This window comes from Bufo gargarizans, chromosome 6 (assembly GCF_014858855.1).
Source record: "Bufo gargarizans isolate SCDJY-AF-19 chromosome 6, ASM1485885v1, whole genome shotgun sequence".
Taxonomy (NCBI): domain Eukaryota; kingdom Metazoa; phylum Chordata; class Amphibia; order Anura; family Bufonidae; genus Bufo; species Bufo gargarizans.
In genome coordinates this window covers 60981741-61006985 of record NC_058085.1, presented here as the reverse complement: position 1 = coordinate 61006985, position 25245 = coordinate 60981741, and the positions used below count along the sequence as shown (strand labels likewise).

At 43.0% G+C, this 25245-nt stretch overlaps 1 long non-coding RNA gene across 2 annotated transcripts; it reads left to right on the top strand.

Annotated features, from left to right (window-relative positions):
- Positions 1-3191: 3191 nt before the first annotated feature.
- LOC122942370 lies at positions 3192-25245 on the top strand. Of its 2 annotated transcripts, XR_006390545.1 has the most exons (4): positions 3192-3253; positions 5477-5668; positions 9099-9192; positions 25044-25245. It is a non-coding gene; the product is annotated as an uncharacterized LOC122942370 (long non-coding RNA). The 2 variants fall into 2 exon arrangements; XR_006390544.1 differs by lacking the exon at positions 25044-25245 and having other exon boundaries at positions 9099-10115.

Here is a 25245-nt window from a genome sequence, read left to right as displayed (position 1 = left end):
CGGGTGAGACAGTAGAAAGTTCGTCCATCCTGGATCTGGAGGTACCCCGAGAAACCTTCGGGACCGCACAGCTCCAGGATTCAACGTTGTTACGGGCTAGAGAAGGTGTGTCGGTGGTTAATGGTGTTGCCCAGCGTCCCGGCGCCGATACCGTATTTCCTCACCTGGCCTATAACCAGGACCTGTTATATAGGGTAGACAAGGTGAGGCAGGAGGTGGTGGAACAACTGGTGGTGCCCCAGCCTTACCGGCGAATGGTCTTGGATTTAGCGCATGCGCATGTGTTGGGTGGTCATCTAGGGGTTAAGAAAACGCTGGAGCGAATTCTACAACGGTTCTATTGGCCTGGGATATATGAGGAAGTCCGGAGGTTCTGTCAGTCCTGTCCAGTGTGTCAGCTGACTAGCCCCCAACCTCACTATCGCAGTCCACTGGTACCTATGCCCATTATAGAGGTGCCCTTCGAAAGGATCGCCATGGATCTGGTAGGCCCCATTATTAAGTCAGCCCGAGGTCACCAACACATCCTGGTAGTGTTAGACTATGCCACTCGCTATCCGGAGGCGGTCCCATTGCGCCATACGTCGGCCAAGGTAATAGCTAAAGAGCTCATGAGTATGTTTGCCCGGGTGGGGATACCAAAGGAGATTCTGACGGACCAGGGGACACCCTTTATGTCCAAAGTAACAAAGGAATTGTGTAAGCTATTAAATATTAAACACCTACACACGTCCGTCTACCATCCCCAAACCGATGGGTTAGTAGAACGGTTTAATAAGACCCTGAAGTCCATGCTAAAAAGAGTCGTGGCTAAGGACGGGAGGGATTGGGACTTACTGTTGCCCTATGTTTTGTTTGCGGTACGGGAGGTGCCCCAGGCGTCCACGGGGTTCTCGCCCTTTGAGTTGTTATATGGGCGACATCCCCGTGGGCTACTGGATATCGCTAAGGAAGCATGGGAGCAACAGCCTACGCCTCATAAAAGTGTGATAGAGCACATAGGAAAAATGCAGGACCGAATAGGGGTCGTGTTGCCGATCGTCCGTGAGCACATGGAAGCGGCACAACTGGCCCAGAGTCGGGTATATAACCGAACCGCCCGGGTAAGGACATTTCACCCGGGGGACCGAGTTCTTGTACTCGTGCCCACGGTCGAGAGTAAATTCTTGGCCCGGTGGCAAGGACCCTATGAAGTTAAGGAGAAGGTGGGCCCAGTTGATTACAGGATATACCAGCCGGGGAGGCGGAAGCCCGAACAGGTATATCATGTGAATCTACTAAAACCTTGGAGAGACAGAGAGAATTTGTTTGCAGACAGCCCGCCCTCTGTCGGGACGTCAGGGAGTGACCCGGGGTCACCAGGTGTTCCGGAGAGCGCCGCTGGGGTGACGATAGGGGACGGACTGTCGACCAAACAAGCACAAGAGGTGAAAGAATTTGTTAGTCGGAATAGGGACGTATTCTCTGACCTTCCTGGACGTACCACCTTGATCGAGCATGACATTATCACCGAGCCCCGGGTGAAAGTCCGCCTAAGACCATACCGAGTACCGGAGGCTCGGCGACAGGCCATTTCACAGGAGGTAAGATCGATGCTACGTCTAGGGGTCATAGAAGAGTCAAAGAGCGAGTGGGCTAGCCCGATTGTCCTTATTCCCAAACCGGATGGTTCATTACGGTTCTGTAATGATTTTAGGAAATTGAATGAGGTATCAAAATTTGACGCCTATCCCATGCCTCGGGTAGACGAGTTGATAGAGCGGCTGGGAAAAGCCCGGTATTTTTCGATCCTAGATCTCACGAAGGGCTACTGGCAGGTACCTCTGACGGAGGCGGCAATGGAGAAGACGGCCTTTGTCACCCCGGAGGGGCTTTTTCAGTATAGGGTGTTGCCTTTTGGGTTACATGGCGCTCCGGCTACGTTCCAGCGTCTGATGGATGTCGTCCTCAAGCCCCATCACCAGTATACCTCCGCGTATCTGGATGATATAGTCGTGTTTAGCCCAGACTGGGAGGGTCATTTGTCAAAACTTCAGGCAGTGATAGATTCTCTAAGGAAGGCGGGGTTAACTGCCAACCCAAAAAAAGGCTCGGTGGGACTAGAGGAAGCTCGCTATTTGGGGTATGTGATTGGACGCGGAGTCATTAGGCCCCAAGTAAATAAAGTTGAAGCAATCCGGAATTGGCCCAGGCCTCGTACGTCCAAGCAAGTACGGTCATTTTTGGGCCTGATTGGGTACTACATGAGGTTCATTCCCCATTTTGCCACCTTGGCAGCCCCGTTAACCGGCCTCTTGAAGGGTAGAAAGTTGGTGATGGTTCGCTGGGGGGAGAAGGAGGAGGAGGCGTTCTCCCGTTTGAAGTCGGCCCTATGTGAGTCCCCAGTTCTGGTGACGCCCGACTTCAAGCGGGAGTTTGTAGTTCAAACAGATGCCTCGGGAGTAGGACTAGGGGCTGTGCTTTCCCAAGAGCTCAACGGGGAAGAGCACCCCGTGGTTTTTCTAAGCCGCAAGCTTACCCCAGCAGAAACCCGGTATAGCATTGTGGAGAGAGAGTGCCTCGCCATCAAGTGGGCACTCGAGTCTCTCAGATATTACCTTCTGGGGAGAAGGTTCCGTCTGGTGACCGACCACTCCCCTCTCCAGTGGATGAGTCGGGCTAAGGAGGGGAGCGCTCGGGTTACCAGGTGGTTCTTGTCCCTCCAAAACTTTAAGTTCACTGTTGAGCACAGGGCCGGCCGCTTACAGGGGAACGCAGATGCCCTGTCCCGGGTACACTGCTGTGCGTGTGTTCACCCCCTCAGGCTTGAACGGTATGTTCAAGCCCTCAGGGGTGAACAAAGGGGGGGGGATATGTAGGAGAGTCCCCGGAATAATAATGGACGGACGATACGTGCCACCAGAGGTCCTGGCCTCGGTGGAGTAAGAACCGGATCATTGCGGTTACAGCGGCGAATGCTGCTGGCGCAGCGTGTCCGGGCCGGTTCTTACTGTTCCCCACGGCCAGCCCAGGTTTTTGGTGGAGCTGGGCCTTTAAGAACCCAGCCTGCTGATGATGGGGGTGGGGTGTGTCTTGCTGTGCTGGAGATTTCCACAGACAGAGTGAGTGCTGGTGAAGGAGAGTCTGGGCGCAGCACACATTGAAGGATAGCCTGGGACCTGTGGTGCTACGAGCCGAAGGGGCTCTGGCCTGAGGGAGACAAAGGCAGATAGCCTAGAAGCCTGCAGAACTGCTGTGGTCTGTCCAAAACAAGGTGACTCAAACCTGCTGTTTATTTTCTATGGAAGGACTTTTGTTTTATGCACTATGTGGATATGCACCTGTGTGGTCTGCACATTGCCTGTTATGCCGTTGGTGTGAATAAAGTCACAGTGTATCACAAAGACTGTCTATGATTGCCTCAATACTGCCGCCGCTACCGTAGCCTACCACGAGCACATCCCCACACAGTATAAAGTTTACACTTGAAATTCTTCTTATCATGCTTTAGGAGCGTATGCGTTCCTAGTGAGAAATATATAAGATAATAAATGCATTGACGTCCTTCATAATATTCACCAATATAAAACGATACATATGTCCTTTTAATTATCTTATACTAAAAACGTATTGTTCATTATACATATACATCACAGATTTTCTGCTTCATCAATAGACATTGAACCATAGGGATAATTAGCACCAGAGAGTCTAGAGAATATCCTTATCTCAGTAATAAATCTGTAAGGAGACAAGAATGACTCTTCTCAGACTGGTACATCTACAAAAAAATTATATGAACTGTGTCCTTTCCATGAAACTCTTTCGGCCTACTCTAAAATACATACACAATGGTGAATATGTTACAATATGGCCTCTCAAAGGTAATCAAATTATAAATGTTATATACCTATGAAAAAGCACAACACCCCTAAAAGAAAATTCAGACCCCAGATCAGATCAAATAGAAAATCAGATGGCAGACCCTTCTCTTTGCCACACCTCACACACAGACCCTACATAGTCTACACTCAACACAAATACTACACTACATTATACATATACTACACACACTATTGATGCAGCACCCCAGAATAAAGTTGTTTATAATGTTATATTGCTAAAGTGAAATGTTTTGATTTAATGTGTTTGAGTACTTAATAGCACTGTATGGATAGATCAGGGTTAAACACCTTGACTCAGCCCTTTTTAGTTTGCCAGGAGATGGGCCTGGGTCCACCCATGTATTATTTATTAATTTCACGCACTAATATAGCACTGCTATATTCCGCAGTGCTTTACAGACGTTAGATTGTGAGCTCCACTGGGGACAGCTTGACGCTAAGTATGGTTCGTAGCTGTGCTACAGAAAAGACCTACATTGTGTGCGTTCCTCAGAGTTAGGCCTGAGTCTGAGAAAACAATCATCTCTGAGACAGCTACGGCTAAGAAAATAGCTTTTTCCAAAGTGAGATAGACAGAGAGAGAGAGAAAGAGATGGAAGATTAGAAGCTCCAGAATCTGCAAGGCAATCCATTGGAGTCCATCAGCAAGGCATTGCGCACGTTTAAGGCTTATAAAGACTTTAGTTTGGCCACCCGCATCCTAATTAGTGATGAGCGGCAGAGGCAATATTCGATTTCGCAATATTTAGCGAATATATAGAAGAATATTCATCATATATTTGCTTATTTGCAAATTCGCTATTTTTGTACACTAATATTCGTGTAATGCGCATGCGCAAGAGGCGTGGCCTAATTCCGGAACTATTTTCAAACTACCCAAAGTTATTAGAATATTGGAAGAGATGGTGGGAAGCAATTTATGCGACAGTGAGACAGAACTAGAGATCACTGTAAGTATTTTGACATTACAGCAGTGTATTTGATTACATTTCACATGCATGTCAGACCAGTCGCTTTATATGTAAATAGAGTGTTTAAATATTCGTGGTTGCGAAAATCGCCACTTGTGATCCGAATTTTTTTTTCACAAAACATATAACTTCACTTTTTATCAGGTCTAAGTAGATACGTATTACTGATTGGTGCACTAAGTATTGTTGTGACATCACAACACTATTGCATATCCATTTTCCTGCCGCACACTATATACCACACACACAAACACAGTGTATAGATTAGAGTTTGTGTCCTGTTGGTCAGGACTCAGGAGAAGCTTTATTTATATTACCGCCAGTATTTGCTGGTTCATTTAGAGTTACCCAGGGTGCACAACGGGGAGGCGAACCAGCTTTACACCCCATGCCGTACTGTCACTTCACTAGACAGGTACATCTGCTCAGCTGGCCAATATCCAATTGCTCAGACCCCACACACATACAATCGCAATACAATCCGATCTTATAACTGTAACATTAATTCTAATATTTCCCGGTCAAAGACTTAAATACTTTTTGATGTTTTGTTAAGGACATTATTTGCAATACTTGTATTTAAATTTTTTTGGATGATATGCTTGTGTCTTTATCCTGCAGCGCATGTTGGTGTGGGGCTATGACCGCACCTGGGTGCAGGCAGAAAAGCAGAGGATCGTGAAGGAGATCCGGACCGAGCTGAAAAAAAAATTCAAGGTCAATCATCCCAGGATGGTCGTCTTGAAAAAATGGTCCAATCTGAAGAGGAGGCACACTGGCTGGTCACAGAGATCCGTGACCGCACATGCCCAGGTACAATGCTTACATTACTTTTGTTTCTCTCGCCAACACTCTGTAATGTGTATATACAGTTAGGAAAATTAGTATTTCATCCCTTTGCAAATGATTACTTAGTACCTGGTGTGACACGTAGCAAATCAGCAGGTTACATCATACATCTCTTCCTCACCATGAGTATATATATTTATACACACAGCGAGGTACAGATGTATGATGTAACTGGCTGATTTTATGCATTTTACACACACAGAAATATATATATATGTGTGTATATATACATAAACTGCAATCATCATTCTGTATTCCAGTAAAAGGCCACATACACCATTACATTAGATACATCCCCCACTTTACTCCTTAACCACCGATGACGTACATGTACATCACTTAAAGCCCAGTGACATAAATGTACTGCATGGTGATCGGGCGGCTTCTTGAGCGGTGCCTGCCTGATCGGGGTCAGTGTTCTGGCAGTCACTGATAGCCGGACGCCTGCTGTATGCGCTGGCATTGGTGAAATAACCGATGCCGGCGCATTTACCCCTGCACGGCCGTGGTCAGACATGTGCGGGGTGTCCATCAGGTCCCTGCGCTGCTGTGACGGGGTCCTGATGGCCTTCGAAAGGCATCGTGTTTGCCCTCCGGGAGAGCCTGTGAGTACAAGCCCCCTGTATTAGACTGGTAATACACTTACAGCCAATGCATTAGAATACATAAGTATAGTAATGCATTGTAAAGGGGATCAGACCCCCAAAAGTTGAAGTCCCAGAGAGGGACAAAAACTAAACCGAAAAAAAATAATTATAAGAATAAATCTTTTCCAATTTTTTTTTAATTATATATATACTGTATATAAATTATATATTTCAGCTAACTATCTCTATAACCTACACTACTCCCTGTACTGGACCCTATCAGCTATTCACCTTCATTTTTCCCTAATTACTATCTAATACTAACTATCAAGAGTATTTATATTTGATTTGAAATGATATCATACAAAGCACAGCACTAAAATCACTAGAATCAAGCTCCTCTCTCTCTCACATCAAACTCCACAAAATAGCTGCTGGGGAGTGTCTTCATTTATATAGTGAAGGGGTAGGCAACTTTCCGATTGGTTGCTAGGAATGTTGCTAAGCTGTGACAAAGCCTTCTCATTGGCCCTTCAAACTAGAAGGGAGGGATGATCACCTGATGTGTACTGTGTTAAAAAAAAAAAAGCTAATATTAGTCATTACGAATGTATTGCACTATATTCTAAATATTCGCGAATTCTCGAAGTGCCGATATTCGCAAAAAAATCACAAATCGCATTTTGAATATTCGTGCTCAACACTAATCTTAATTATTCCTCAGCTGGAAATTATAGAACATCTACCAAGAACTACTATTGCCAGCATAAGGTTCTGCAGAGAGAGACTTTAGAAAGACATAAACAGACTATACATTAACAGTGAATCCTCCAACATTCGACCACCCAAAGAGGTGGTCTTTTGAGAGTAACATAATATAGTTTGTAAGGCTGAATAAAGACATACATCTGTCCAGTATAGCAAAACACCCATCTCCAGTAATCTAGTAGCTATAGCCTGTAATATTATTACACTCCAGAAATACGTCCAGGGCCCTCTTGAATTCCTTTATTGTACTCACCATCACCACCTCCTCAGGCAGAGAGCTCCATAGTCTCACTGCTCTTACCGTAAAGAATCCTCGTCTATGTTTGTGTACAAACCTTCTTTCCTCTAGACGTAGAAGGTGTCCCCTTGTTATAGACACAGTCCTGGGTATAAATAGTTAATGGGAAACAGAACTTTAATTGTGATCATCTTTCCAGCTTCTGTATTCCACCGATTCCATTTATTACTTTGGTTTTATGGTGCACTGATGCCCGAAATTTTACACAATACTCTATGTGCGGTCTGACTAATGATGTTTTAAGTGAAAGAATGATGTGGTCATCATGTTTATGACAAACACTTTTTGATGCACCGCATGGCCTTATTGGGGGCAGCTGCCTGACATTGGTTGCTCCAGTTAAAAATGTGGTTCTCTGGGCTGAACCCGGATATAAGCTTTTCTTTATTCCCTGACTACATATAAGTGGAGCAAAGTACGTAGTATAGTACCCGCCTGAAAACAGCCTCCGTCAGCGCTATAAACCAATCTGTGCCGGTGATGTCACCAAATGTCTCACTGCTAGGAGGAAGTCACCGGCACACAACAAAGACAGCCTTGCACGGCACAATGCAGTGCCACAAAGGGGGAGCATCGGAGCAAGGAAATGCTTCGATGCTCAGCTCAGATGTAGGCAGAGAATAAAGAAAAGCTTCTATCCAGGTTCAGCCCAGAACCCAGAGAACTCCTTTAAAGGGGTTCTGTAGCCTTTTATTACTGATGATCTATTCTCTGGATAGATCATCAGCATCTGATCGGCAGGGGTCCGACACCCGGACCCCGCCGATCAATTGTTTGAGAAGACAGCGTCACTAGCAGTAGCGCCGCGGCCTACTCCCTGTTTCCCCCAGTCCCGGTGACGTCATGACTAGAATCACTATTCAGTTCAATGGCGCTTATCCGCGGCAAGGCCAGTGATACTGGTTGTGACGTCACCGTGCCTTCGCAAAACAGGGAGAAGGTAGTGGCGCTACTGCCAGTGATGCTGTCTTTTTAAATAGCATCTGAACCAACACCTGAGACCCCCCGCTGATCAAATGCTGAGGGCACCACAGGAGGCACTAAAGTGCAGCATTATAACTATTGGGGAAATATTAGGAGAGATATAACTACTAGACCACTATGGTGACATTAAAACTACTAAGGCACTATGGGGGGCATTTTAATTACTGGGGCACTATAGTGGGACATTAAAACTGGAGGTGGAACTGCAGGGAGCACGATAGCTACTGGGGCCACTATAAGGGGACACTTTAACTACTAGGACACTGTAGGGGGAATTTCAGGGGGCATTTTAACTACTGGGCATTAGTCAGTAACCACTGGTGCACAATAGGGGGCATTAGACTAACCACTGGAGGTCCTACAAGGGACATTATAAAGGTGGATAAATACTACAGCCCTATTACTGCTGGGTGCACTATGGTGGCCATAATTATTGAGCACCATATGGACGGAGCTATCACTAAAATGGGCACTCTTGGGCAGCAGCATCATTATTGGGGGCATTGTAGGCACTATGACTAATAAGGTCACTCTGGGAGAGAATAATTGCTATTGGTATGACTTTTGTGTTACTATAGGGGGAATAATCTGTGTGGCAGTATAATTTCTGCAGTGTAGTATTTGGTGGCATTAGGGAGCACAGCGGGCACAGTATTGGGGGTAGCAGCAGGATAATATTGTTTTGGCAACAGGGTGGGAAGGATGATGATAATACAAAAGTTAGGAACCTAAGATGTCTGTTTGGTAAACTCTGCAGAGACAAGACGCGGTTGGAAGAGGTTGTCATAGGTGGAATGAAAAATATGATTACAGAGAACTTCAAAGGAGACGTCACTTCTGAGGCACTGGATGTAAGAGATATGTAGTGCCAGATAGTCCTGTATGTTTGGTAGCACTGAATGTAATATGTTTTTAGTGCTAGTATGTGTATATGTGGTGCATTGGGACTTGGGCCCCAAATATTTTGAGACCCTAGAAACACCCCTGCCCCATATTAAAGGGAATGTCTATGATGAGTCAACCCTTTTAGGTCTGTCTTTGGAGCCCATCACCTACCACTAGGGTCTATTTCTTTGATTCAAAACCATTTAGGCTGAGTTCACACTTCAGTTATTTGGTCAGTTATTTCCCATCAGTTATTGTGAACCAAAACCAGTAGTGAAGCCTGCTCAGAGATAAGGTGTAATGGAAAGATCTGCACCTGTTCTGTGTGTTCGACCTGTACCTGGTCTTGGTTTACAAATAACTGAAGTGTGAACCCAACCTTAGACTTTATTGCTGATACAGTGGCTGGGCTTCTGAAACTATTTACTCTTCTGTGGCCCAAGGAACCAAAGTCCAACACTGTGGTTTTCTGCCTGTTGAGTAACCAATGTGTTGTGATTCAATAGAAAATGTAGAGCATGGCCAATAGATGTCTCTGCCGTATGGCAAATCCTCCACATCTGTCATAGCTGTAACCACCTGTTCCTCAGCTGTTGGGATGTGCACCCTCCTATTTTACTACAGCATTAATATATTGTAAAAAATGTAATAATTATGGTCTGATGCACTTAAAGGATCTCTGGCATCTCCAGATATCTGTGGGGACATTTTTCATGAGGGTACTTTTTGAAGTCAGTTTTTCTTGAGTCTGCACTGGCATAATTTGCACCAAATTTACCAAATGTCGCACATTGTTTCATAAATCTGGTGCATCTTTAAACAGGACACTTGTCTAGAGCTGTTACTCCAGTACTGGATTGCATTTTTTTTGCGACTTTGATACGACGCATTTGAGAAATGTGGAGTGAAACTAGTTAACATAGTTAACCACACCCACTTTCAAAACTGTAAAGAGTGGCATAAAAATGCATAAATGTCACAAAACTTGAAATAAACTCCCCAAAATCCCAAATTCTAATTTTGCAACTTTTTAAAGCTAGAATTCTGTAGTTTGAGACTTGATCATTTCCCCATCTTCCTACTGTATGTATGGGAAGGTTTGACCCATACATTTCTGAAGCACACAGCCGCCACTAAGTTAAAGAGGACCTGGCTGTCACCTCTCCTGACATGTCGGTTTTTGTAACTACTTGTTTCCCCATGTAATAACAACTACAGCATCTATTCTTATGACATTCCTTTATTATTCCTGCTAGAAGTTATGAAGGAATTCTTAGCAGTTTGCAATAAAGGTCCAGATGAGTGTTACCAGTTGGGGGCATGCGCAGTCTGACACTATCCATTCGGTGCCGCCAGTGTGAAAACTCTGCAGGGACACATCCCCAGCTGGTAACACCCAGCTGGACCTTCATTGCAAACTGCTAGCAAATCATTCATAACTTCTGGCAGGAATAATAAAGGAATGGTACAACACAGAGTCATAAGAAAGCAGCTCCATAATTGTTATTACATGGGGAATAGTGACTATAGCAGACATTTCAGGAGAGGAGACAGCTCCTGTTTAAGCACAAAGAAGACAAGGTGATAATTGATTTCTATCAGCCTGTATAAATCCACCTTTTATGTTCTTTTAGGACATTTAGGCTTTCCTATGCATATCATCATTGTATTGTAGTCATCTTGCTGGACATCTTCAGTGTTACTTTATGCACACGGCTTCCTCACATCTTTATTGTCCAGTTTTCACATCTTTTAAGAAGCAGATAACATTGTGGTCTCACTTTCGGTTGATTCCATTTGAAGGTGTTTTCTAGGTCTTTCATCCTTGTTCTTTCAATTACATCTGCATCATGTTCTTTCTTTTTACTGCCAAATCCATTGTGGTTAATAATTGATTGAAGTAGAGAAAAGCCGTCTATGACTTTGATGTCTTTACCCTGAACTCTTAAATGAACTGTCTTTCCTGTTCTCGTAACCTATGTTATCTTTACATTGACTGATGCCCCAGATTATCCCTCTTATACATTTCTCAGAAGGGCCCTTGTGGCTTCTCCGTTTCTATCTATTAGTGCAATGTCAGCAGGAAACTGAAAATTGTCATTTTCACCAACATTAAAGGTTATGCACACCTTCTGGGACATTTTTTATGATTGCTTTTTACTCAATTTGGGCTAAAAACTATTTTTTCAATGGGTCTTTGTTAAAAATATTCAGCCATTCTGTCACAAAGCCGATCTGTTTGTCTACCTGTGTGAATTGTACTTTCCCTTTCATTTTGTGCTGGTCATCTAATAAACATTATCTCTTGTTTATAAACGAAAACTCAAGAGTCGAGAATGAGTAAGCTTGCGCAGGCTAAGTGAATAAATATATTTGCTAAGTGTGATTTAATATAACATAACACAGACAAATCACAGACAGAATAATTAAAAGTAGATAAACACCACTAGCCTTAATATGGGGTAGGGATACGGTCGGCCATGCTATAACACCTGGCTGTTTACCACATTATAACACATGACTGAGACCCCAGGGTGTACAAGAGGTAGGGGAAATCAATACCTACATCCTACCAGGGGCGTAGCTATAGGGGGTGCAGAGGTAGCAGTCGCTACCGGGCCCAGGAGCCTGAGGGGGCCCAAAGACCCTTGTGCCACATAAGACACTGGCATTATAGAAAGTGCATACTGGTCAATTTACACCTCTGGCTGGAGGGAAGGGGTTAGGTTAAGAATTTGGCATGAGGGGGTGCCCTTTCAATGTTTGCCTCAGGCAGCAGGAAGGCTATGTGCTCCCATGCCCCTTGCCAACAAGCACTGAGGGACAGGGCCCAAGCTGATCTCTTGCACCAGGGCCCATGAGCTTTTAGCTACACCCCTGCATCCTACCTAGGATAAAGTTCCAGGTGAAGTCTCCCGAATGAGTGTGTGCAAACCAGAGTAATTAACATCAGCCACTCCTCCAGTGTGCATCACGCATGTCTCTAAGATCACTCAGGAATGTGGTCTTATCAGCACAATGGGGGTGGGTACGTCTCTAACCCACTACAAGGGAAACTTTATTTTTCAGAATATTAAAAGTAATATAAAAGAGACAGAATTAAAGGGGATAGAACCAATGAGTACTTAAAAATGCACTTATAAAACATCTCTAAAATACTAAAATTACTAAAAAACACTTATTTAAGCCACAATCTTATCAGTAAGATAAGAACTAAGCTATAATGAGTATTTAGGAGGTCACAGAGAAGAGATAAGGAGCGATAAGCTGAGCTGCCTGACAGGGAAACAGTAAGGTCTGTATTACACCAACAGATTATCTGTGACAGATTTTCTGACCAATTATTGGTCAGATGGCCTGTTACACCCACAGATTTTTTTTTGTTATACACACCAACAATTGGTCTGATTGTACAGATATTGGTAAGATAATCTGTTGGTGTAATACAGCCCTAAAAATAGCCTGCTACTAGAGAATCTCAAGGCTGTACAGAGAAAGGGGCTGCAATTTTTTAATAAAAACCAATTGAAAAAAATATATTTTCAGCTCAAAAGGAGTACAGTGCAATAATAATAAAAAAAATTCCCCCAAATGTGTACATAGCCTTTAACTCCTGAAAGGCATATTTCACCTTAAGGACCAGGCCATTTTTTGCAAATCTGACCAGTGTCACTTTAAGAGATTATAACTTTCAAACGCTTTCACTTATCCAGGCCATTCTGAGATAGTTTTTTCGTAACATATTGTACTTCATGACACTGGTAATATGAAGTAAAAAAAAAAAACATTTTTATTTATGAAAAAAATAAAAAATTTAGCAAACATTTTGAAAAAAATTGCAAATTTCTAAGTTTCAGTTTCTCTACATCTATAAAACATAGTAATACCGCCAAAAATAGTTATTACTTTACATTCCCCATATCTCTACTTCATGTTTGGATCATTTTGGGAATGACATTTTAGTTTTTTGGGCCGTTACAAGGCTTAGAAGTTTAGAAGCAAATCTTGAAATTTTTCAGAAATGTTCAAAAAATTTTAGGGACCAGTTCAGGTCTGAAGTCACTTTGTGAGGCTTACATAATAGAAACGCGGATGACACTGGGACTATCGGAGTCGGACTGGGACTCACTGGAACTCACTGGGACTCACTAGGACTCTCGGAGTCGGAGGCAAGCTGGGCGTTTGCCTCCTCGGTCGAGAACATCCGGCGGGCCATAGGGAAGTGTGTGTGTGCGTGATAAACTTTATTTGGTGTGTGTGGGGGCACGGGTGTTTGCGAACTTTGTTGTGCTTTTTCATGACAACTTACCCTAAACCTAACAGACAAAAAAAACTAACTAAAAAAGGGCAAAAAATGTGATTTATTTTTTTTCGAAATCTCTGATCAACCATCCGAAGTTGATCAGCGGTGGGGTGTGTGATGCGCTAACAGTGGCCGGATGCTAAGAGTGCCAGCCACAGTCAGCGTACGCACAAAAAATATAAATAAAACAGCTTGCACCCAAAAAAAGTTGTGGGGGGCAAGATGCAGCACCCCTGGGGGTCTAGGGTTAGATAGCTGTGTTGTGGACCCCAAACACCCGATTTAGGGTGATGCAATCAGTAACGTTTTTGTTTTTTTCTTCCACTAACTTTCCCTGAATATCCCTGCCTAACCTAATCTGACCCTAACCTTTCCCTAAATACCTGGGTGGTGCTGGGGGTGCTGGGGCACAGATGGGGGTGCTGTGGTGCTGGCTAGAGATCCGTGCAGCTGGTGATCCACGTGCAGCGCTCTCCTCTCTCCTCGGCTCCCGGACACAAAAGGAGGAAGAGAGGAGCGCTGCGGTAATTTGAATGACCCGCCCGCCCAGCCGACCAATGAGAGCGATCCGGAGAGGTGATGTCACCATCACCTCTCAGGATCGCAGGATGGTGATTGGTGTATTATCACACCACCGATCACCATCCTGTTCCGGGTTATCGGGTCTTCTGCGATCGCCTACACGGGGGGGGGGGGGGATCACAGGACCCCCCCGGGGCTTTGTCCCCAGGTGCCTGCTTAATGATTTGAGCAGGCAACGGGTTCCGATCACCGCCTGCCGAGCGTCGGTGATCGGAAATACATAGCATGTACCGGTACGCCCTGTGTCCTTAAGTACCGGGACATCAGGGCGTACCAGTACGCCCTATGTCCGGAACAGGTTAACTACCTCCCGTCTGCCCGTTGACTATAAACATCCGGGAGTTGGATTTCTATCTCTGAATGGACATTTCTTAATGTCCATTCAGAGATGGCAGCTGCACGCTAATCGTGCAGCTGCCGAGAGCGGGCCCGCTGTCAGTGACAGCAGGGCACCCCAGAGACAAGGCAGGGACAGTTCCCAGGTGTCCCTGCCTTTTAGATCACTGTATACACAGCGATCAACGAGCGCTGTGTATATAGATCAGGAAGTGCTATGCACTTCCTGTCCCGGCCCGGTGGTCATGTGACCACCGGGGCCGGGATACTGCAGGTGCTGTCAGGTCTTCCATAGAACTCGATCAGCCCCGCACTGAGGCTGTACAGCACTGTATTATGCTGTACGGCCTCTCTGGGGGGTGTATTTCCCCTGTAACTGGGGCTACTATGTCAGCCCCAGTTACAGGTGATATCAATAGTGGAAAGAAAAAAGTGAAGTTAAATGTCCCCTAGAGGTCTTGTATGACCTTATGGGGGGTGCAGTGTAAAATAAAAAAAATAAAAAATAAAGTGTTTTATAAAAAATAAAGGTTTCACATGTAAAAAAAAAAAAATTCCCCAAGTAAGTAATTTTAAAAAAATTTAAAAATTGAAAAAATAAAATAGACATATTTGGTATTGCCACATCCGTCACGGTCAGCTCTAGAAATATATCACATGATCTACCCAGTCCAATAAACACCATAAAAAAAAACTGTAAAAAAAAAAACCTCAGGTGGATGCTGTAAAAATAAATAAATAAAACTGTGCTAAAACAACCAATTTTTTGGTCAACTTGCCCTATAAAGTGTAATAATGAATGATCAAAAAATCACATGTGCCCAAAAATGGTACCAATAAAAACGTCAACTCTTCCTGCAAATAACGAGCCCCTGCACAAGACGATTGGCAACAGAAAAATGGAGACACAAAAAAATATTTTTTTTTCATAACCCACCATGGTGATGGATCATGTGATGGACCATGTGATGTACGCAGTGACGTCATCAAAGGTACTATTGCTCACAGATGAAGACAGAAGAGATGCCAGCTGCGCGAACAAGGGGTTATTTTTTTTTTAATTCCTCCAGCCTCGGGTCTGGGTACCACAGTCGGTTATTTATCACGCGCGTGCAAAACACATTGCACCCGCGCGATAAAAACTGAACATCGGAACGCAATCGCAGTCAAAACTGACTGCAATTGCATTCCTACTCGCGCAGGTTTTCCGCAATGCACCGGGACGCATCCGCACCTAATCCGGACACGCTTGTCTGCAAGGGGCCTTGCAGTACATATCTCAGTTTATACCGATTCACTTAATACTATGCTGTGATATAAGAAGAGCTACAAGCACAGACATGAATCCCGCTGCCTTGGAAGCTTCTCATCCTGATAGCAATACCACTAAGAACATTTTCCCAGAGTTTATTTAAATGCCGTACATATTGCAACTTTCTGCACAAGCTATAGTTCTGTGATCTCTATGAATCCTACAGCCAGCAGTCATCCATGCCAGTCTTATGTCTGTCTGTGCTGCTGGAGGAAGAGGCAAAGTTATGTGAAGACGCAGGCCTCTACATATCTTTGGCGTTTCCTCCAGTAGGTTGTGTGTCAGACCCGGCTGGCGTAGATTTAAGGCATTTTCTACACCAAAACTGGTGTAGAAAATGATGAATTAGATGGGCCTGCTCACACCACTTTTCTGAAAGATCGAGAAAATGGGGCATAGTGTGGGTGGGGAAAAGGTGCAAATTTTGCTGCAAAATGGCATGCAACAAAACCTGCAAATAATATACTCCACAAAAGTAGTGTATATCAGTTCCTAAGTGAGCCCCAAAGTGGTGTTTTTTTGCATTTTTTACCAAAACTCTTCACACTTTGCTGTTTTTCCTGGGATTTTTCACATAGGTGTCCATATGGGAGTTGTAAAATGCCTTAAAAGGGGTATTTGATTGTTACAAGTTATCCCCTATCCACAGAATAGAGGACAACTATTAGATCGGTAGGGGTACTACCGCTGCGACCCCCATCGATCATGAGAACGGGGGCCCCATACCCCCTTGAAAAGAACAGAGTGGTTGGTCACACATGTGTGTGGCCGCACCATTCATTTCTATGGGAATTCCAAAGATAGGTGAGCTCTGTACTCGGCCATCTCCAGAACTCCCATAGAAATGAATGGAACTGCCACACGCATGTGAGGCCGCCCGCTCCGTTCTTTTCAGGGGGCTGCAGGGGGTACGGGTAGGACCTCCACCAATCTAATAGTTATCCCCTATCCTGTGAATAGTGGATAACTTGTAACAACCGGAATACCCCTTTAAAAATGCCTGTATATAACACATAAAACACAAAAAAAAGCACAAAAAGGTGCAAAAAATGCAAAAACAGTTAAACTTGCGTGGCTTTTTTTTATTTAAAATATTGTGTGTGCGGAAAGCTTAGAGTAAAGGCTTACACTTATTTCAGATCCATTTCACTCCTCCACAAACTGTACTACGTGAACAGACCTCATACATAAAATGCGGTAATGGTGATCTGCCATCTTCTGTAGGATGTTCACCTGAAATTTTAATGATAATTATCAGTTTTCAAGATGTCAGTGCTTGAGAGTACTCAACTATACGCCCTATATTCTAAATGGCAGTTAGGGGTGAGCAATTCGATTCGCATAAAACTTTGTTTCAATGCTGTACGGAGTGAGCGCTCTGTGCAGTATTAGAATGTATTGGCTCAGATGAGCCGAAGTTATTACTTCGCGAAGACTCACAGGACTTCGGGTAATAACTTCATAAAATGATTTCTACTGTAAAAAAACATTTCCCGAACACGGGTTCGGTTCAAAATGATACCTCATCGGAGCCAATACATTCTAATACCGTACGGAGCGCTCATCCAAAGTAGATTCGCTCATCCCTAATGGCAGTATCTAAAGAACGCTCGTCGTATATTTTTAGTTATGACTATAGTAAGACGTTAAGACAAGGCAGGAGATGAGGGATTTTTGTGTTTGTCCTGACACCGCCATTTATTTATAGGGTGTTTGCAGGACCCGACCTCACAATCCCAGTGGTGCCTCGGCTGTGTGAAGCACTAGGATCTCATGCAGGCCTCTAGCTCCCCCTCTGGGATCTCATTAGATTTACAGGTATCTAATTGCTCTGCGTATCAGCGCAGGCAGCAGAAGCTGGCAGGGGACAGCGTCCTACCAGAATGAAATATTGTTAGCTTTCCTTCAGCTCTCATCTTCTATTACAGCATTTCTTCCTACCAGAGACACCATTAAGACAGGGAGAGGTTCTAACCACGGACAAACAACCGCCACAGAAATGATAAGAAAAATCTAAAATGGATCACGGGAAAAATAAAGAAGAAAACACAATAGACGAAGGTGCCTAAAAATAGTAAACCTAGATTATAGAGTAGCTAGATAGATAGGAGATAGATAGATAGATAATATACAAATAGATAGATAGATAACATACAGATAGATAGATAGTATGCAGATAGATAGATAGATAGATAGATAGATAGATAGATAATATACAAATAGATAGATAGATAACATACAGATAGATAGATAGATAGATAGATAGATAGATAGATAGATAGATAGATAGGAGATAGATAGATAAATAGATAACATACAGAGAGATAGATAGATAATAGATAGATGATAGATAGATAGATAGATAGATAGATGATAGATAGATAGATAGATAGATGATAGATAGATAATATACAGAGAGATAGATAGATGATAGATAGATGATAGATAGATAGATAGATAGATAGATAGATAGATAACATACAGAGAGAGATAGAGAGATAGACAGATAGATAGACAGATAGATAGATAGATAGATAGATAACATACAGAGAGAGAGAGATAGATAGATAATAGATGATAGATATGAGATAGATAGATAGATAGATAGATAGATAGATGAAAAAGCAAATATATGACAGCACTAAAGTCAAATGGATATAAGTAAACAAATAGGTGCAGGCCTGGAGGGACTAGACAATTGCCCAAATAGAAAAAGGAGCAGCACTCCAAAAATAAAATAAAAATGCAAAAAATATAATCACCCATGTAGATACGTGAAGTTTTGTTCCTCAAGCAGTTGTATATGTGAACAGATCATATATACATATATACAAAGTGCATGTGCAATGAATCATGAATCAATATACTGTACATAACTAGGAATAAATAATTAAAACTAAAGTGCTAGTTGTGTAATAAAGAAGTGCTGAGTGCACGGGATAATCATGATATAATAACAAAATTATAAACATGATTGTGATGCCCAAACATATAATACAATACAAATAAAAATCACATAGTGCCATGATTCATAATAAATGAAAAATACGGCTCACCAGGGGACAGTCAGCATGTACCAATGTCAACTTCAGCGTTCGCATCGCGCTACTGCGCATGTCAAAAAAAGGTAGAGTAGGCAGAGGAAAGCCGAAGTATATATATCTGATCTGTTCACATAAAGTGCCTTGCAAAAGTATTCACACCCCTTGACTTTTTGTTTCGTATTTTGGTACATTACAGCCTTAAAGTCAATGTTTTGCTAATCTGAATTTTATGTGATGGATCAGAACACAATAGTCTAAGTTAGTGAATAGTGATCAGCAGCATAGGCTATATTTAAATTCACGCTATTTCGCAAATTTTTGGTCGAATAATCACCATAAATTCGCAAATTTGTGATCTCCAGTCATTGTTTACTTGATTGCAAAAAATCTGCAATTCACGATTAGAATATTCAACACTATTCGCGAATACGTGTATATAGCACTATATTCTACATATTCGCAAATTCTCAAAGTGGTGATATTCCTGATTAAAATTCGCAATTTGAATATTCGTGCTCAACAGTATTGGTGAAGTGAAATGAGAAAAATATATAAATAAAACTATTGTTTACAAATAGAAAACAGAAAATTAGCATGTGCATACAGTCATGTGAAAAAATTAGGACACCCTTTGAAAGCATGTGGTTTTTTGTAACATTTTTAATAAAAGGTTATTTCATCTCCGTTTCAACAATACAGAGAGATTAAAGTAATCCAACTAAACAAAGAAAACTGAAGAAAAGTCTTTTCAAGATCTTCTGTAAATGTCATTCTACAAAAATGCCTATTCTAACTGAGGAAAAAGATAGGACACCCTCACATGTATTCCCTCTTAAATTGGCTCAGATCTCACACAGGTATATCACACCAGGTGCACATAATTAGTAGATCGTTACTCTGCATGTTGAATGAGGCTTGCCCTATTTAAACCTCAGACATTTAGTTTGGTGTGCTCCTGACTGTTGAAGTGAGAGTGAGCACCATGGTGAGAGCAAAAGAGCTGTCAGAGGACTTCAGAAAAAAGATTGTAGCAGCCTATGAGTCTGGGAAGGGATTTAAAAAGATCTCAAAAGATTTTGAAATCAGCCATTCCACTGTCCGGAAGATAGTCTACAAGTGGAGGGCTTTCAAAACAACTGCCAACATGCCCAGGACTGGTCGCCCCAGCAAGTTCACCCCAAGAGCAGACCGCAAGATGCTAAAAGAGGTCTCCAAAAACCCTAAAGTGTCATCTCGAGAACTACAGCAGGCTCTGGCTACTGTTGATGTAGAAGTACATGCCTCTACAATCAGAAAGAGACTGTACAAGTTTAACTTGCATGGGAGGTGTGCAAGGAGGAAACCTTTGCTTTCCAAGAGAAACATCGAGGCCAGACTGACATTTGCCAGAGATAAAGTTGACAAAGACCAGGACTTCTGGAATAATGTTCTTTGGACAGATGAGTCCAAAATTGAATTATTTGGACACAACAGCAGAGGACATGTTTGGCGTAAACCAAACACAGCATTCCAAGAAAAGAACCTCATACCAACTGTGAAGCATGGAGGTGGAAGTGTCATGGTTTGGGGCTGCTTTGCTGCAGCAGGACCTGGTCAGCTCACCATCATAGAATCCACGATGAATTCTACTGTGTATCAGAAGGTGCTTGAAGAACATGTGAGACCATCAGTTAGAAAATTAAAGCTGAAGCGGAACTGGACCATGCAACATGACAATGACCCAAAACATACTAGTAAATCAACCAAAGATTGGCTGAAAAAGAAGAAATGGAGAGTCCTGGAATGGCCAAGTCAAAGTCCAGATTTGAATCCCATTGAGATGCTGTGGGGTGACTTGAAAAGGGCTGTACGTGCAAGAAACCCCTCAAACATCTCACAGCTGAAAAAGTTCTGCATTGAGGAGTGGGGTAAAATTTCCTCAGACCGATGTCGAAGACTGGTAGATGGCTACAAGAACCGTCTCACTGCAGTTATTTCAGCCAAAGGAGGTAACACTCGCTATTAGGGGCAAGGGTGTCCTATCTTTTTCCTCAGTTAGAATAGGCATTTTTGTAGAATGACATTTACAGAAGATCTTGAAAAGACTTTTCTTCAGTTTTCTTTGTTTAGTCGGATTACTTTAATCTCTCTGTATTGTTGAAACGGAGATGAAATAACCTTTTATTAAAAATGTTACAAAAAACCACATGCTTTCAAAGGGTGTCCTAATTTTTTCACATGACTGTATGTATTCACCCCCTTTGTTAGGAAGCCCATAAAAAGCTCTGGTGCAACCAATTACCTTCAGAAGTCACATCATTAGTGAACTGATGTCCACCTGTGTGCAATCTAAGTGTCACATGATCTGTCATTACATATACACACCTTTTTTGAAAGGCCCCAATGGCTGCAACACCTAAGCAAGAGGCATCACTAACCAAACACTGCCATGAAGACCAAGGAACTCTCCAAACAAGTAAGGGACAATGTTGTTGAGAAGTACAAGTCAGGATTAGGTTATAAAAAAATATTCAAATCTTTGATGATCCTCAGGAGCACCATCAAATCTATCATAACCAAATGGAAAGAACATGGCACAACAGCAAACCTGCTAAGAGAAAGCCGCCCACCAAAACTCACGGAGCGGGCAAGGAGGGCAATAATCAGTGAGGCAGCACAGAGACCTAAGGTAACCCTGGAGGAGCTGCAGCATTCCACAGCAGAGACTGGAGTATCTGTACATAGGAAGAGAATAAGCCGTACGCTCCATAGAGCTGGGCTTTATGGCAGAGTGGCCAGAAGAAAGCCATTACTCTAAGCAAAAAACAATTAGGCACGTTGTAAGTTTGCGAAAAAGCATGTGGGAGACTCCCAAAATGTATGGAGGAAGGTGCTCTGGTCTGATGAGACTAAAATTGAACTTTTCGGCCATCAAAGAAAACGCTATGTCTGGTGGAAACCCAACACATCACATCACCCAAAGAACACCATCCCCACGGTGAAACATGGTGGTGGCAGCATCATGCTGTGGGGATGTTTTTCAACAGCCGGGACTGGGAAACTGGTCACAGTTGAGGGAAAGATGGATGGTGCTAAAACCTGTACCACTCTTTGCGTGATTTGAGGCTAGGACTGTCACGGAATGTGTACAGGTAACAAGGCAAAACAACATGCATAAATGACTCGCTGGATCCAAAAGCTAAGGAACAAAAGGGAGACCCCTGTAGAAGACCTGGCACTTTCCCTGGCTGCTCAGCCTATGCATAGATCCGAATGGTGGAGGTATGCATATCCACGTACCTTGACTATATAACCCCTGAGCACCCTACAATAGTGAGGGGACACGACCACCGGCTCCCTACACCAGACACGGAGGGAGTCAGGGTCACCTGGGATCCAGCAAACAGAAAATAACAGATAACAGTTTAACACTTAACTTTGTAGAGGAGAGGAGAACCAGATGGGCATGCACACATACTCCAGGAAGAAATATAAGCCGCCCAGAAAAGCCTTCTGGGGAAGAATTTAAAGGGAAGCAATTAGTCCAACACATGACAGCTGAGAGAGACTAACGAGAGGAGGAGCTGAATACCACAACACAGAAACTCAAGGGGGAGGTTCTGAAAGGCCTCTGTCAGAGCTTCTCAGCTGTCTGGTTGTGACAAGGACGGAGGTTCACCTTCCAGCAGGACAATGCCCCCAAACACACTGCTAAAGCAACACTTGACTGGTTTAAGGGGAAACATGTAAATGTGTTGTATTGGCCTAGTCAAAGCCCAAATCTCAATCCAATAGAAAATCTGTGGTCAGACTTAAAGATTGCTGTTCACAAGCACAAAACATCCAACCTGAAGGAGCTGGGGCAGTTTTGCAAGGAGTAATGGGCAAAAATCCCAGTGGTAAGATGTGGCAAGCTCATAGAGACTTATCCAAAGCGACTTGGAGCTGTGATTGCCGCAAAATGTGGCTCTACAAAGTATTGACTTCAGGGGGTGAATAGTTATGCACATTGATTTTTTCTGTTATTTTGTCCTATTTGTTGTTTGCTTCACAATAAAAAAAAACATCTTCAAAGTTGTGGGCATGTTCTGTAAATTTGCAAATTCTCAAACAATCCATGTTAATTCCAGGTTGTGAGGCACCAAAATACAGAAAAAGTCAAGGGGGGTGAATACTTTTGCATGGCACCACTGTATACAACTGCTTGAGAAAGGCTCTAAGGTTGAGCCGAAACGTTGCGTATCCACATGGGTAATTAAACTTTTTGCATTTTTATTTACCTTTTGGAGTGCTGTTTCATTTGCTATTTTAGATAGAGATAGATAGATAGATAGATAGATAGATTTTTTTCACAGTGTTTTTGTATCATTTTTCTAAAAACACTATTAGGGGAGTGCATTAAGACTGGTGTTTCTAACCCTAAACGTCAAAACAGGCCATTTGTGAAACTAGCCTAAGTGACAGTAGGTCTAACCCTTAGTAACAAATAGTAATGTTACTAACTGTGAACACATACAAATCAATGCCATTTGCATGCAAAAAGGTAGTAGTGTACCCAGTCCAGTGCACTGACATCGCAAAAGGCCAGATACAGATGTCGCAGATGTACATACGAAAGAGTAAGAAAATCAGCGGCACTCACCAATTGCAGAATATCAACGTTCCATTACTTTATTGCGATAAAGGTACATGTACAAAATAGGGCTGGGGCGGACAACCATTCACTTAAGACAACAACCGCCTAAGCGGTGTACGGCAGCGACGGCCGTTTCGCACACTTGTGCTTCTTCCGGCTACCTGTGTGACGCAGATAGGTGTGCCAGCCTACTTAAGGAGGAGCGCGAGGTTAACCCGATAAGGGGTATATGATTCTCGATCGCAAAATGGGCAACACCTGTGTGCGTATACAATTGAACATCATTCAAAGTAATCAATAACATTTCCAAAAAATACACTAAGATCGTTAAGATCATTCAGACCTAGGGGTCCCATGGTGTCCATGCGAATTATCCATCACGATTCTTTTTGTAATAAGAGGCGATGCCAGCAAAACTCAGGTATTTTTTTATTACCATACATGGTCTATAAGACGGGGGCAGCCTCTCCTTGTTTTGATGGAATTGAGGTGCTCACGCACCTCTAGCATGGGCCTAATTGTCTTCCCTATATAGAATACTCCGCATTCACATTTCACCACATACACAACGTATGCGGTTTTACATGTGCAGAATTGTTTCATTCTGTGTGACACATTCCCAAAAGAAAGGACCTTGTCCCGGAGAATGTATCCACAGAAGGAACAATTACCGCAACGATGATTCCCTGAGGGTTTCATCATTGCAGAGTTTAACAGTCGCACTTGGTGAGTTATCACATCTAGTTAAGGCTACTTTCACACCTGTGCTTTCCCTTTCCGCTATTGAGATCCGTCATGGGATCTCATAACCGGAGGAAAACGCTTCAGTTTTGTCCCCATTCATTGTCAGGGAATGGAGTTCACCAGAATGCATTCCGTTCCGTTTCATTGCGTTCCCATGATGCACAGAAAAGCGCAGCGACCTTGGGTGCGTCCTGGGACGCGGAGCAAGACACATCCATCATGACCCACAATGTAAGTAAATGTTAATGTGTTTCTGACACAAAAGAAACCGTCCCCCATTGACTTTCAATGGAGTTCATGACGGATCCGTCTTGGCTATGTTAAAGGTAATACAACCAGATCAGTTCATAACGGTTGCAGACGGTTGTATTATCATGACAGAAGCATTTTTGCTGATCCATGATGGATTCAGCAAAAACGCTGATGAGAAAGTAGCCTAACGCATTATGAGTATGATTGTTAACTCTACTACATCTGTTAGTGAGCAATGTGGCCAAATGCCCAGTGCCCCCCCACCATCTAGGACTCTCCAACAGTGTATATTGGAAAAACAAAAGAAAGACCTCTTCCTAATCTTTCTTCTTTGGAAATTTACGGTTTATTGAACATAAAATGCCAATAAAAACAGATTAAAATTAAAACACAAATTACGCATTTCGAAGCTAAAAACCATTCCTCAGTAACAGGGTGAATGGGATACCAACCCATTTTGACTATATATGAGGAAGGCATTTAGCCCCATTTGGATTTTAATCAGTTTTTATTGGTATTTTATGTTTAATAAACTGTGAATTTCTAAAGAGGAAACGTTGGGAAGAGGTCTTTGTGTTTTTTTTTGTTTTTTTTTACAATATTTCCTTTCCCCCCCTGGATATCCACAGGTGCAATCTTGACATGGACGACCATCTCCAGCGAGCAAGCCTCGAACTTCGTGCGTTGGGTATCACCTTATGTCTGCACTCTTACTTTTCTCACAGTCTACCCGCCTCTCCAACAGTCTATTCAGGATGATTAACCGAAAAGCTTAGATTCTATACTCTGAGGATTGTTTCAAAGCCCAGGTGTCACGCTTCGGTGTGGGAG